Source organism: Maylandia zebra, linkage group LG14 (genome assembly GCF_041146795.1).
Source record: "Maylandia zebra isolate NMK-2024a linkage group LG14, Mzebra_GT3a, whole genome shotgun sequence".
Taxonomy (NCBI): domain Eukaryota; kingdom Metazoa; phylum Chordata; class Actinopteri; order Cichliformes; family Cichlidae; genus Maylandia; species Maylandia zebra.
The window spans coordinates 13061524-13074418 of record NC_135180.1 but is presented as its reverse complement, the minus strand read 5'-3'; the positions used below and the strand labels follow the sequence as shown (position 1 = coordinate 13074418).

Genomic DNA, 12895 nt, shown 5'->3' with positions numbered 1-12895 from the left:
TGAGCATACTTTTTATGTACTACCATACAGGTTTCATTACATTTGCAAGGTTACGTAATACAATGCAAACTAAAGTATCCTTTGCCATAATGAGCTCAGTCACCCTGTTTTCTTTAAGAAACATCAATGGAAAGGTATTTTAATTCCACAGTGCTTCAATAATGTTGAGGTATGGGCTCCGGGGAGGCCAATCCATGACTGAAAGTATTCCACTGTCTGTTTTTTTCTATCCATGTAAGCTTTTACTTCACTAGCTGTGTGTTTGGGATCTTTGTCGAGCTGAAAATTAAGCTGTTACCAATCAAATGCTTTCCAGATAATATGGGTCAAACTATAATGGTACCTTTCTGAGTTTATAATTCCATCAATTGTGATAAAATCCAGCCCAAAACCATGACAGAGCCTCCACAATATCTGACAGATGGCTGTGTACACTCACTGATGAGCCTCTCTTCTGAACTCCTCTGTTCTTACTGATGATAATTTGAACCAAAAACTTCACATTAAGGTTTATCGTTCACTGTTGCCCCTCATTTTCAGTCCAGTTCTTGTGTAATTTGGCATAATTTGTAGATGTAATTAGAGAAATGAGAACAAATTATGCGTTTATGGGAACGGCTGCTAGTAACGACATGCCTAAAGTTACATAAAGATACTTTGTTAAGTTGTCTGTTATGTCAGATCAGAGCTAAAGGTCTCGATGAACATAAAATTCAATTAGTCTGTAAATGGTCAGGTACAAGGACTGGACTGAAAAAGAGTGAAAAAAGCAGCCAAAGGAAAACTCTGGCTTTAATTTAAAAAAGTCTGCCTTCTTGGAAACAAAATATAAAGAAATGAAGGGTGAGTCTTTTGCACAGGACTGTATATTGCTCATTCTATTCCACGTCCTCTCAGCTGTCCTGTTCAGAGAAAATCCTGTCTTCAAACCACAGTGATGCACATTACATTTACTGACTGCTCTTCGCTCCATCCATCTCCATCTTCACTACATAATACTGTAGCATGTTATTCCAGCTAAATTACACTCCATATACTGCAGAGGAAACTGCAGAGTGCTGATTGCTCCTACTGTACAAACAAAGTTAAGAAACAAGGCTGTCAGGCTTAAAAGCATCTCTACAGTGAAATGTGCATTGCAAATAATGAAGCCTCTACATTCCCTATTGTGATGACAGTGACTCAGTTCGCGTCTCCCGTGCAACATGCGGAGCATGTCTCCAAGACGCGTGACACAAAGAACGAAAAGAAAGATGTGAAACAGTCCCTATTTCTGTATCATGGCTGACTCATCAATTGTGTGAGCTTTTAGCTGGGGAGCAAAAACTCTCAGTGAGCTCTCGAGTTGCTGCTCCACAAGGCGGACTGGGTTTTGTTCTATTATTTCTTGAAAAAGTGTGATCACGCTCATTCTCTGATCTGACAAACACTGTGTTTTTGTCTAACTTTAACAGTAACGCACACATACAAACACAAAGGCTGTGACAGTTTTAACAGCTGGAGATGGAAAAGTAAAATATAACTGCATGCAATTTTGCGCCGATAAGAAGAGGAATCAAATCACCAACAGTTAAAAATGACTACGTGCTATATAGGCGAGCCTGTATCATCAAGTACATACTGCATATTTTTATAGTAATTTCTATGTCAGCATGTACATTTACACGCTCTTTATTTTCTAAATGCATCTTCAATTAAATGCCATTGCTGCCTGCATGAAATCGTGTGGTTGAATGATTTCTAGTCCACATCGTGCAAGGATTTTATCACACTTAAATATCAGAAAAATGAAAGTTTCCAAAGTTAATGATTCGACTGCAAAACTGAATTTACTTTTTACATGGGAGACATTGCATTTGAAACACAGCTGGCAACCATTTCACTCAGATTTAAACCGAGTGGGAGTATCCCCCCGTTTAAATCTGGGACTCCCCACCATTTGACCTTAGAACTGAAGAAGCTTCTCGGATGAGAGGTGAAACGTCTTCAAGCAACTTAAAGAAGTCCAGACACTTTTCTTTGCAAGCTCCTTTGACTACGATGACCTGGATGACTGAGAACCTTCACAGACATATTGGTGATTATAATTGGTCTGAATGTGTAAATGGGAGAATGGTTGTGTCTCCCTCTGAGTCAGCCTGGAGATCTGTCCAAGGGCTACCCAGCCTCACACCCTATGACAGTAGGGATAAGCTCCAGCCTCTGTGACCCTGAATTGGATAACAGGAAGAAGATGGATGGTTGAATGGATGCTAAAAGGTCTGAGGAGACGGGACACCAGGCAGAGATTGATAGCCATGACCCTAACTTTCCTAAATGGACAGGGTTACAACAATATACCTGATGTTATTTGAGAAATGGGCTTCCCTCAGTGAAGGTTTGAATGGCAGTTTGAAGACATGTGAACATACAGACACATACACTAACATGTGCACACACAATGCTACGTTACTTCCATTTAAGGCAACATACAGTTTGTTGATCATAAGCAATGGCGGCCGGCAACGGTGACAAAACAAGCTGAAAGTCCAACAAGGAAATCTGAAGTCCTATTAGGAGAACTGAATGTCTATGACACAAAAACTACATTTTAGTGAAAATACACGGTTGTACTTCGACACACTCTCCACCACATACAGTGTGCGGATTCACACAAGATTCACATGCACACCTAAGTTCCCAGTAAGAACTCTTCCATTTGCAATGCGATGTGCAATTTTCGCAACACCCTGCATTGCTCTTTAGCATTCAAGCCTCACTCCTCTCTCCTGGAAGTCTTTCCGGTTTCTCTATACTTATTTCTTTTACTTTTTTTGATAACCAAAAAGTTTAGATTATGTTGAAACTGTCTTTGTTTATGCAGTCCTGATTTTAATTTAATCTCATGGTCCTCCGAGTGTCATTTTGAGGACACGTCAGTGTTGTTGCAGAGCATGAATTGCTGTAATTACTGCAGTTTGTTTGAGCGTGCACATGAAACCTCTCTTCATCTGCGTGGGAAAAGACGGGCTCAAAATAACTTCGGAGCTAATTTTTACTTTATTCCTTTCCCCCCCAAAATGGCATGATCTCCGCACCTGCAAGTAGGTGAGAGCTTTGAATTACTTCTTTTTTTGAAATAAATAAAAAAAATAACATAAAAAACTTTGATCTGCTGCTTTTGATTTGAGCATCATTAACTGTTAACAGCATGAGCTATATAAAAAAAATAAAAAATAAAAAATAAAACAGCATGAGCTATTAATAGTGTTTGTCTCTGGGTTGTGTTAAAAGGAGAATGGATATAGGGATTGGGCAGCATGAGTAGAAGATTCACAAACCGGCTGCATTCATCATTAAACAGTCTATTCCCGAAAATCTGGGTGAAATCACACACATGGGCCGTGAAATAAGCAATCTGCAGGGGATCTCTGGAGGCCTCACACTTACAAAGAGGCTCCCTTTTAATGATGGGCTCATCCGTTTTGGACAAGATGCCAGGACTGGATGTTGATAACTCGTTTTATGTATTGGCTTCCATATACAATTACCACTCAGTGACTTTGGTTTCACTTCACTTAGCCTCACTATATGGATTTGCTGTTGAAGCAGTGGGGAAAGATAAGGAGACTGGCTTGCTGCTATTACTGAAACACAAAGCTTTCGCTCTTTTCTACATTGATTAAACAGCAAGTTTTTTTTTGTTTAAACTATGTCATCACAATGCTGTGCCACAGAATATGTATACTACTGGGTGAAAATTTAGATCCAACCACCAGCAAAGATCTGGGTAATCTGCTGTGGGCTCCCTATCGTGGGTGTGCCTACAGAAAACACTCATTGCCCCCCTTATGGGTTAACCCACTGTCATTTTGCCCCTCGGGGCCCATGTTGTGGTTTTCTGTGCGAAATCTATAGTAGGTTAGTATTTATTTTATTTATTGTCATTGTCAAGAACAATGAAATTGCGTTTGGGGCTTCCATACAACCCAAAAAAAAGAAGAAAATAATAAATACCCCTTAAAACCCAAGTGTACATATTTAACCCAGTGTGACTCCAATGCAATAAGACAATCCTTAGCAATAATGTTCGTAGAAATTCAGACAAAGACCTGAGAAACATGACAAAATACAACAATGCAACCCATTCAATATTATTGTACTGTGAGATATGATATCAGATATGATAGTTATCTATTTAAGAAAGAGGGGGGGGCAGGAGGGGGAAGAGAATAAAGATATGATGCACCAATGCAGACCAGTTCATTGCTATTAAGAAGTTGGATATGGTTATTGTCCGTGAGAGGGGGGCAGAGAGTTCAGGAGCCTCACAGCCTGTGGATACAGGCTGTTGGCCAGTCTGGATGTTCTGGCCTGTATAGACCTGTACCTTCTCCCTGAGGGCAGCAGATGGAAAAGGTGGCGCGCAGGGTGATGTTGGTCCCGCAGGATACTGTGCACCCTCCTCAGACAGCGAGTGGGGAAGATATTACTGATCTCTGGCAGACTTGTTCCAATAATTCTGCCAGCTTCTTTCACCACCCGCTGGAGTGCTTGCTGATCGGCCTTGGTGCAGCTGGGGAACCACACTAGAAATCCATACGTCAGAACGCTGCTGATGGCACAGTTGTAGAAGTTCAACATCAGAGATCTGGGAATGTGTGCGCTCCGCAGTGTCCTCAGGTGGTAGAGGCGCTGTTGGGCCTTCCGTGCAACTGAGGTGATATGGTTGCCCCAGGACAGGTCCTCGGTCACAGTTACCCCCAAGAATTTAAAACTGCTCACCCTCTTCACCGCCTCACTGCCAATGGCAGATGGTTGTTATGACCCCTCTTCCGGAAATCTACAATGATCTCCTTGGTCTTTTTGGTGTTTAAGACCAAGTTATTGTCGTGGCACCATGACTCTAGTTGTTGCACCTCTGTCCTATAGTTTGTCTCATCATTGTTGGATATAAGTCCGAGCACTGTAGTGTCATCTGCAAACTTAACAATGAGATTGGACGCGCAGGAGGAAATACAGTCATGGGTGAAGAGAGTGTATAGCAGAGGGCTCAGAACACACCCCTGAGGGGCACCGGTGTTGACCACAAGGGTGGAAGAGGTGTTCTTACCCACTCTGACACTCTGTCTACGGTTAGTGAGGAAGTCCACAATCCAGTTGCACAGAGAGGAGTTAAGTCCCAGTTGGTGGAGTTTGGGACGGAGTTTGTATGGCCGGATGGTATTAAAAGCCGAGCTGTAGTCTACAAAGAGGAGCCGTGCATAGGTGTTCCTGTGTTCCAAGTGCTTCAGTAATGTGTGCAGCACTGTGGCGATCGCATCCTCGGTTGACCGGTTCTCCCTGTATGCAAACTGGTGCGAGTCCAGGGATGGTGGAAAAGCAGCTCTGATGTGTTTAATGACCAGTCTCTCCAGGCATTTGGCGGGAATGGGGGTGAGTGCCACAGGTCTGAAATCGTTCAGACATGTGACATTTGACTGTTTTGGGATGGGAACGATGGTTGCTGCTTTGAAACAGGATGGTACCAGTGAACAGGACAACGAGGTGTTATATATAGAGGTGAAGACGTCCGCCAGGTCCGCAGCACAGTCTTTTAGCACCCGGCCCAGCACTCCATCCGGCCCGGCCGCCTTCCTGGTGTTAATGCTCCGGAACACACGCCTCAGCTCATGAGTGCTCAGGACCGGAGCAGGGTCGGTTGAGGGGAGAGGGGACAGGACAGGGTCGGTGTTCTCCCTGTCAAAACGGGCATAAAAGAGATTTAGATCCTCAGCCAGAGTAGAACTGTCGGCTGAGGGTGATGGTGTTCTTCTTTTGTAGTCCGTGATAGCCCTGATGCCCTCCCAGACCTGCCTTGGGTTTGTGTTGTTCTCAAACCTGGCCTCGATACGCCTCCTGTGCTGCTGCTTGGCAGTCTTGATGCCTCTTCTCAGGTTGGCCCTGGCAGCACTGTATGCCTCCTGGTCCCCGGATTTGAAAGCGTTGTTCCTTGTTCGAATAAGTTGTTGAACTCCGTGTGTCATCCAGGGTGGATTATTAGGGAACACACGGAATCGTTTCCAAGTTGTTACATTGTCCACACAGAAACAGATGTAGTCCAAGACAGTGGAGGTGTAACTGTCCAATGCGACACGATTGTCAGTGTCCTGCACCTTGAATACATCCCAGTCTGTGCAGTGGAAACAGTCCTGAAGCATCGGAATAGCATCCTGCGGCCATGTTCTCACGGTTTTGGTTGTAATCCCAGTGCTCTTGATCTTTTGTGTGTATATTGGGTGTAGCAGAAGGGAGAGATGGTCTGACAGACCCAGGTGGGGATAAGCCTGGGCTCTGTACGCATTCGCCATGTTGGTGTACACCTGGTCCAACGTTCTATCTCCTCTGGTAGCACACTTCACATTACGGTGGAAATTGTGAAGTACAGATTTCAGGTCCGCGTGGTTAAAATCCCCAGCCGCAATAAAGACACTGTCCGGGTGTGCTACCAGGCTGTTATTGATGCTGCTGCTCAATTGTGCTAACGCTAGCTTAGCATTAGCATCTGGTGGAATGTAAACAGCGCAGATGTAAACGGCAGAAAATTCCCGAGGGAGATAGAATGGACGGCACTTTAACACCAACAGTTCTACCTCTGTACTGCACAGTTTTTCCGTTACCGTGACGTTCGTGCACCAAAGGTTGTTAATATAGATGCACAGCCCCCCGCCAGTCTTCTTACCCGAGTCCGCAGACCTGTCGGCTCGATAGGCGGTGCGGCCTGCTAGATCGATAGCCGCATCGGGAATGGCGCTGTCCAGCCAGGTTTCAGTGAAAATCATGCACGAACAGTTATTAAAAGTCCGTCGAGTGGCGAGAGGTTTGCCCACAGAAAACCCATACATGGACTCTAAAGGGCAAAACTGCTGTGTTTGCACAACCACTTTGGGCCTGTGTGGGATATATGTGAATTTAATCAACACATGCAGCCCCACAGTCCACCTACATCTACCCACTGTGGGTTTGCTATCACATTGTTCATGATAAGTAAAAGTAAGGCAGGTAAAATCTGCCAAATCAACTTTAGTCACCCCTTGTAAATAAGGAAGCAGCCCCCTCCCCCTCCCCACACCAAATGGTGGCCAGTAATATACCATGGGACACATGGGTATTCGAGTTTGTGGACAGGGCCTCCCGTGTTCTACAGACGGCTGCAGACATGCACTGTTGTACCGGTAACCAAGAGTTTGTGTTTGTTAAATAGTTTATTAGTCTCAGTGCTGGTGATTTCCTGTTTTACTTTCGTAACCTTTCATCAGTCTGTTCCCGTGTCATCCGTACTTGTCTCCCTATGTCCCCTGTCTAGTCTTCTCGTCTTCTTTTAAGTTAACCATGGTACCTCCTTCAGTCACGCCTCCCCTTTTTTGTTCCCCTTTGTGTTTCCACAGTCCATATCTTTATGTGTTTGCCTTTCTCTCTGTGTCACGTTTGTATGTCTCAGTCTGTCTCAGTGTTAGTTTCCTGTGTTCTTTTGATAGTCCCTCATCCCGAGTGTGCTATGTTCAGCTTAACTTCTCTTGTCTCCTTTGATTAGTGTCTGCTGTGCTGCCACCCGTTTCCTGTTCCCTAAATGCCTGCATGCATTTATATATTGTCTTAGTCTCCCTTTTGTCATGTCGCCCATCATGCTGTGTGTTTCTCTCATGTCATATTCTCCATGATTAGTAATTCCATTTCAAGTTCCAGTGCTCTCTGGCTGTGATTTGATTTAATTCTGCATCTGAGTCCTGCATTTGGATCCACAGCTCTGACTGCCTACACAGTCATAGGACAGCTGAAGGGGTAAAAAGTGACATTCACTGGTGGCATGATATTCACCAGACCAGTAACAAAACAGCCCTGTTAGCTAATTGTTTAAAGACAGAAATTCATCCTAGCATGGAGGGAGACACGGGTATAGGATGGATATTGAGGATGTATTATACATACATTATACATGCATCTATAGCCTCATCAAACCCACAATAGATAATCATCTTGGTATATTCAAGACAATCTGCAGGGAGAGAGGACCATTACTTCTCTATTGGAAAGAGCAAGCGAAGTGTGAGGGGTGGGGGACGGAGTTTAATCTCCTTTTTAAGCCTGGTGAGTCACACTAAGAGGAGCAGTTGTTGTTTTCTTTATTCCTGAGTGAAATGCAGAATCCACTGGGAGCAAGAAAAGCCCATACTGACCTTTTGTTAAAAAGGCATGCCTTTTGGTTTGCCTTTCCCTCCGGAGCACTCATGCAGGCGAGGCAGAACCATATCTCCCACCTCAAGCCACCCCTCCTTGTAAGAAAAAAAAAAGACAAGGTGGACAATAAAGAAATTGAATTTCTTTTCCTGGCTGACTGTTGTGACAGGTGGTAATTTTTCCTGTACAGACTCATACTGAAGGGAAAATATAAATGCTAAAAGCTGCGATTACAGAAGTTTCCATATAAATGCATATTAAAATGTAGCTCACTAATTGCCAAATTAGAGTGCCAAAAAACATCTCAAGTTAAAAGGGAACAAAGGACAATTCATAGACCATTTAAATTAAGTCTCCCATTTGTCGTTCTCAAGTGACTGAACAATGTCCTATCACAGAGCAACGATTACGTATCATCCATCAAGTGTTGTGGCCAAGCAAAGCAGACAGATTGCAAAAGGATGTAATTACCAGAATTCTCATTCCTATTTAACACTTCATTTGTCACTTCTTGTTGTGTAAGTGCCAGAAAACCTGTGTACTGCAACATGCTGTAAAACTGCACAAACATAAAGGTTTCGATGAGTTTGCTTTTGATGGCTTAACAAGAGCTAGCTTTTTCTCTTGACCTGTGCTACAAACAAAGTGGCTCATCTGCTGCACAAGTGATATATTACTTTGTTTAATCACCATATCTATTTAATTAAATAATATCGATTGCACTGGCTTCCTTTACTTTGGCACTCCTTTGCTACCATCTGAGCTGGCAAAGGCTTCTTTAAACTGTATAAAGCACAACACACAGTATAGAGACGTCTCACTAATAGTGTTGCTGCTCTTAAGCCATGTATCCTCTGCATTAGCAGGATTGTTTTGATTTAAGTCACACTTACAGGAGTGCTGAGAAGGGGGTAGCTATAGGGGTTGTCACTATACCAGTATTTCAAACTTGATACTGATATGCAGGAACATACTCTATATCATTTTCAATACCAGAGGGGAAAAAGACAAAATTAAGAAAACCTTTTCCCCCTTATTTTTCTGCTTTCTGGTTTCCTGTACACTTTTCTCAACTGCGACCAGGGATTTTGACACACTTTGACTTGCTTCAAAGACACAAAGAATTGTGTTATGTCTGTCTATAAATGAGCAGGATTGATATCATTTGTGGTCTAGATCTAAAATTAAAGTTAGCTTTTTGTTATTAGCCACAGCTGCTACCGTAATGATAACAGAAGGCTAATGCAGGTAATTGCTAATAGCTAAACTAATGTTCACCATTGTGCTGACAAGGTTAACATTTATGATAATTGTTTAATATTTCAATGTTATTAAAACAGGAACTTTAATGACCTTATGCAAATTTTCATGAAGACTGATTCACCAGGTTTACAGTGCTGCTGTTTATGTGTATAGCTGCTAGTAGTGGAGAGGAGAGGCTGTGTGCTGTAGAGCAGTGTGAAGTTGTGCGTCAGCTGAAGGAGGTGAAGACTTGGTATCAGTATTCCTGCAAATGAGTATCTAATGCAGTATTTTTTAGTATCAATTAGTACCAGAGTATCAGGGTTTTTTGACAAACTGCTCGATAGATATACTGCCCACAGTAACGAACAGGAAAGAAAAAAAACGAGTACTACTTTGTTTTCAGACGCTACACATGTAAAGGCTAATTTAGATCATGGAGCCCTGCTCTAAAAGCTGACATAGATATAATACTGTATTGAAGCTGGATTTAAAAAATAAGTGCTTGAAGTTAAAGTTTTAAAAACAAGTTTAGCACCATCTTTCTGCCAGTGCGGACCGTTATGTCATGTGGTTGGTTGGTAAGTTGCGGCTAATAGACCCACATTAGCTTATGTTAGCTAACGAGTGACAGAATCAATAACTCAGAGAAAAATAACAATATTATAACTAAAAGTCACTTTAAGGAGATCACATCTGGCCCTTGCTGCAACAATGAGTAAGAAACTGAGTAATTTACTGTCCATAAATTATGAAAAAACTATGAAAAAAATAAACTGTAACTTATTCCAGTATGGACACTTTAATACTTTCATATCTGGGCTGTTAATAGGAAGACATGACCGGTAGCATTCTGACTTTACAATAACACATCACATGTCATTTGACAACAGGAGCAGGTGCTTTTAAAATGGGGATATGATTTTGGCCAGGACTGGACTCCATTGTCCATCCCTCAGTTAGGCTGTGGTGCCAGCGGCGGATTATCACCGTTGACAGACCAAAACTACCTGCACAACAGAAGTGGAGACTTCAAATTGAAGTCTTTGACTGGCTAGCCGTTTTCCTCTAAATTTACGGAAAGCTAAACTCCAACGTGCTTGTTTAGTTTATGCTAAGCTAACCAGGCTAAATATACAGAAATGAAAAATTAGAACAAGCATTTTTCTTTTCTTTTTTTTTTGACACAGCATCTACTGAAATGAAATCCAGATTAATCCTCACAGACAGCTCATTCTGAGGTTTGCCACGAGACAATCTGTCTCAGCTGCTCCTCAAAGGAAAACCACAAAATTAATTTCATTTCATCAGTCTACATCAGCAACAGCATTCAATAATCGTGTGAGTGGCATGTCTTATTAGTGAAAATGCAACAAGTGGAGCCAACGCTGTAAAGCACTTGTTCCTAGCTCCTTCGACTGGAGCCAGAGGCAAGGCAATCTCCTCCATCGCAGTGAAAGATTGAGCCATGGCTTTCAGAGACTGAGAACACACTACAGAGGGAATCATGTATTCATGAAATTTTATATATCGGTGTCGTTGTGTCATTTCTGCCTTTTAACTGGTGGCCAGTCGAAAAAAGGTTGGTTTTTTTTGTCCTCCACCCCTCAATCACACAGCGTTTCCTCTCTCCAAATGCAATTTAGACGGAGCTGTGGTTGGAGGGCATTAGAAATGAACTCCTCAGAGGCCTTGCTTAGGAAATGAAATTGCCTCGACTATGGCCTTTTGTCACGTAACACCACAGTGCATATTAATGATAGGTGGCAAGTGGTGTGGCACCGTGCTACAGAATTCACACGGCAACAAAAGTCTAATCAGCCTTTCCACACATTCACTGTCATTGTTTGTTGTGTTCTCCATCTCTTCCCTGATTGATTTCTTATTAGCTCTTTATTGACATTTACTGTAAGGGTCTACAAGAGCCAGCTGATATTTTAGTTTTTCATGGGCACCCTATTTGCATTTTTTAAAATAAGTACATTCAGGAAAAAATGTTAACTTCAACTTTAATCCCGGCCCTTGTACAAAGCCAGTGGATATTCTAGGATCTGCTTGTGTCTGTAACCCTTTTGTATATTCCCCATTCTGTCATATCCAAGTCAACAGTATCCTTGGCCTCCATTGGTATTTGCTCCTAAAAGTTTAAGATTAGCCTATCTCTGTGTCCCAGCTTCAATAATGGTTGGTTCCCACGTCATCGCTACCAGTGACAGAACTTTATTGGCATTATACGCCTTCTCTTTCTGGTATTTTTTTATGCCCTGCGTACACATTTAGTCATTACCTCCTTAATGACTTTTTAACTTAGGCTTGCTGAGAAAATAATGACCAAAGAGCTACAAGCTATTTACAAAATTGAATGAAAAATCAGTGCCATATATCACTGGTGGCAAACTGTAATTCATAAACAAAAAAAGTGGGGAGACAAAAAAAACTAAATCCTCCGCTTGCTTCAGAGGATGTGGTTGTTAATTCACTACCAACATGGTTTGACTCAGTCAGGTTTCCAGCAACAATCAACGCAAGTAACAGCGCTGGGGTTTTTGCTCATATTGCACCACGTCACGACTGAGCACACCAGCAACTAAAGCAATTTGTCAGCAGTGGATGTACACTGCGGGAAGCTAATGCAAACCAAGCTAGCTGATGTGTAACATTAAATAACATACATGAGTTCACAAATAGTGAAAGAAAATTATCTTTGTAGATTCCAAACAAAATGATTTCTGCAGACTTTCCAGGAGGGGAGTGCCTCTCTGAATGTGCCAGTATTATGCATGCTGGCGCAGGAAACATCATTAATATACATCTAATTACTTCCATTTAATGAATGATATGTAGGTCGCCGTTTAAAATGAAATGTCATAAAATCGCAAATCACACTGATTGATTTCTGAGCCAGGACTGCAAAACATGTTCCATTTACCATGTGACTTAATAGAAAACAGTAACAAACAGCTAATCCACATATTTACATGTTGCATGTTTTTCATTAAATTGACTGGATTTCTGTCAATTGTTTGTTTATTAGTTAACTGTTCGTTTCCACTCACCTGCCACTTCATTAGGTACACCTATTCAACTGTTTGTATTTGAGAAACTGCTGGGATTTCTTCTCACAATCGTCACCAGTGTTTGCGGAGAATGCTCCAAAAAAGAGAATATATCTAGTGAGCGGCAGTTCTCTGGGTGAAAATGCTTTGTTGTGGCAATAGGAGAATGTTCAGACTGCCTTTAACTAGTAGGAAGGCAACAGACACTTAAATAACCCCTCATTACAAACAAGATATGTAGAAGTGCATCTACGAATGCTTAACAGGTTGAACCTTTAAAGAGAAGCGCTACAGCAGTAGAAGACCAAACTGGGTGTCTCTCCTGTCAGGAAACTACTGCTAGTGTTGATGTGGGCTCACTAAATCTGGACAACAGAAAACTGGTCTGACGAATCTCAATA

At 42.2% G+C, this 12895-nt stretch overlaps 1 protein-coding gene across 2 annotated transcripts in view; it reads right to left on the bottom strand.

The window, feature by feature from the left end:
• sphkap (SPHK1 interactor, AKAP domain containing) overlaps positions 1–12895 on the bottom strand; it is a 123562-nt gene that overhangs the window by 94397 nt on the left and 16270 nt on the right. Inside the window, exon 2 of one of the 2 annotated variants that reach the window (XM_076892247.1) lies at positions 8196–8291. The exons of the other annotated variant lie outside the window; for it this stretch is intronic. The gene's annotated coding sequence lies outside the window, so the exon portion shown is untranslated. The remainder of the gene's footprint in view (positions 1–8195; positions 8292–12895) is intronic. 2 annotated transcript variants of the gene reach the window in all.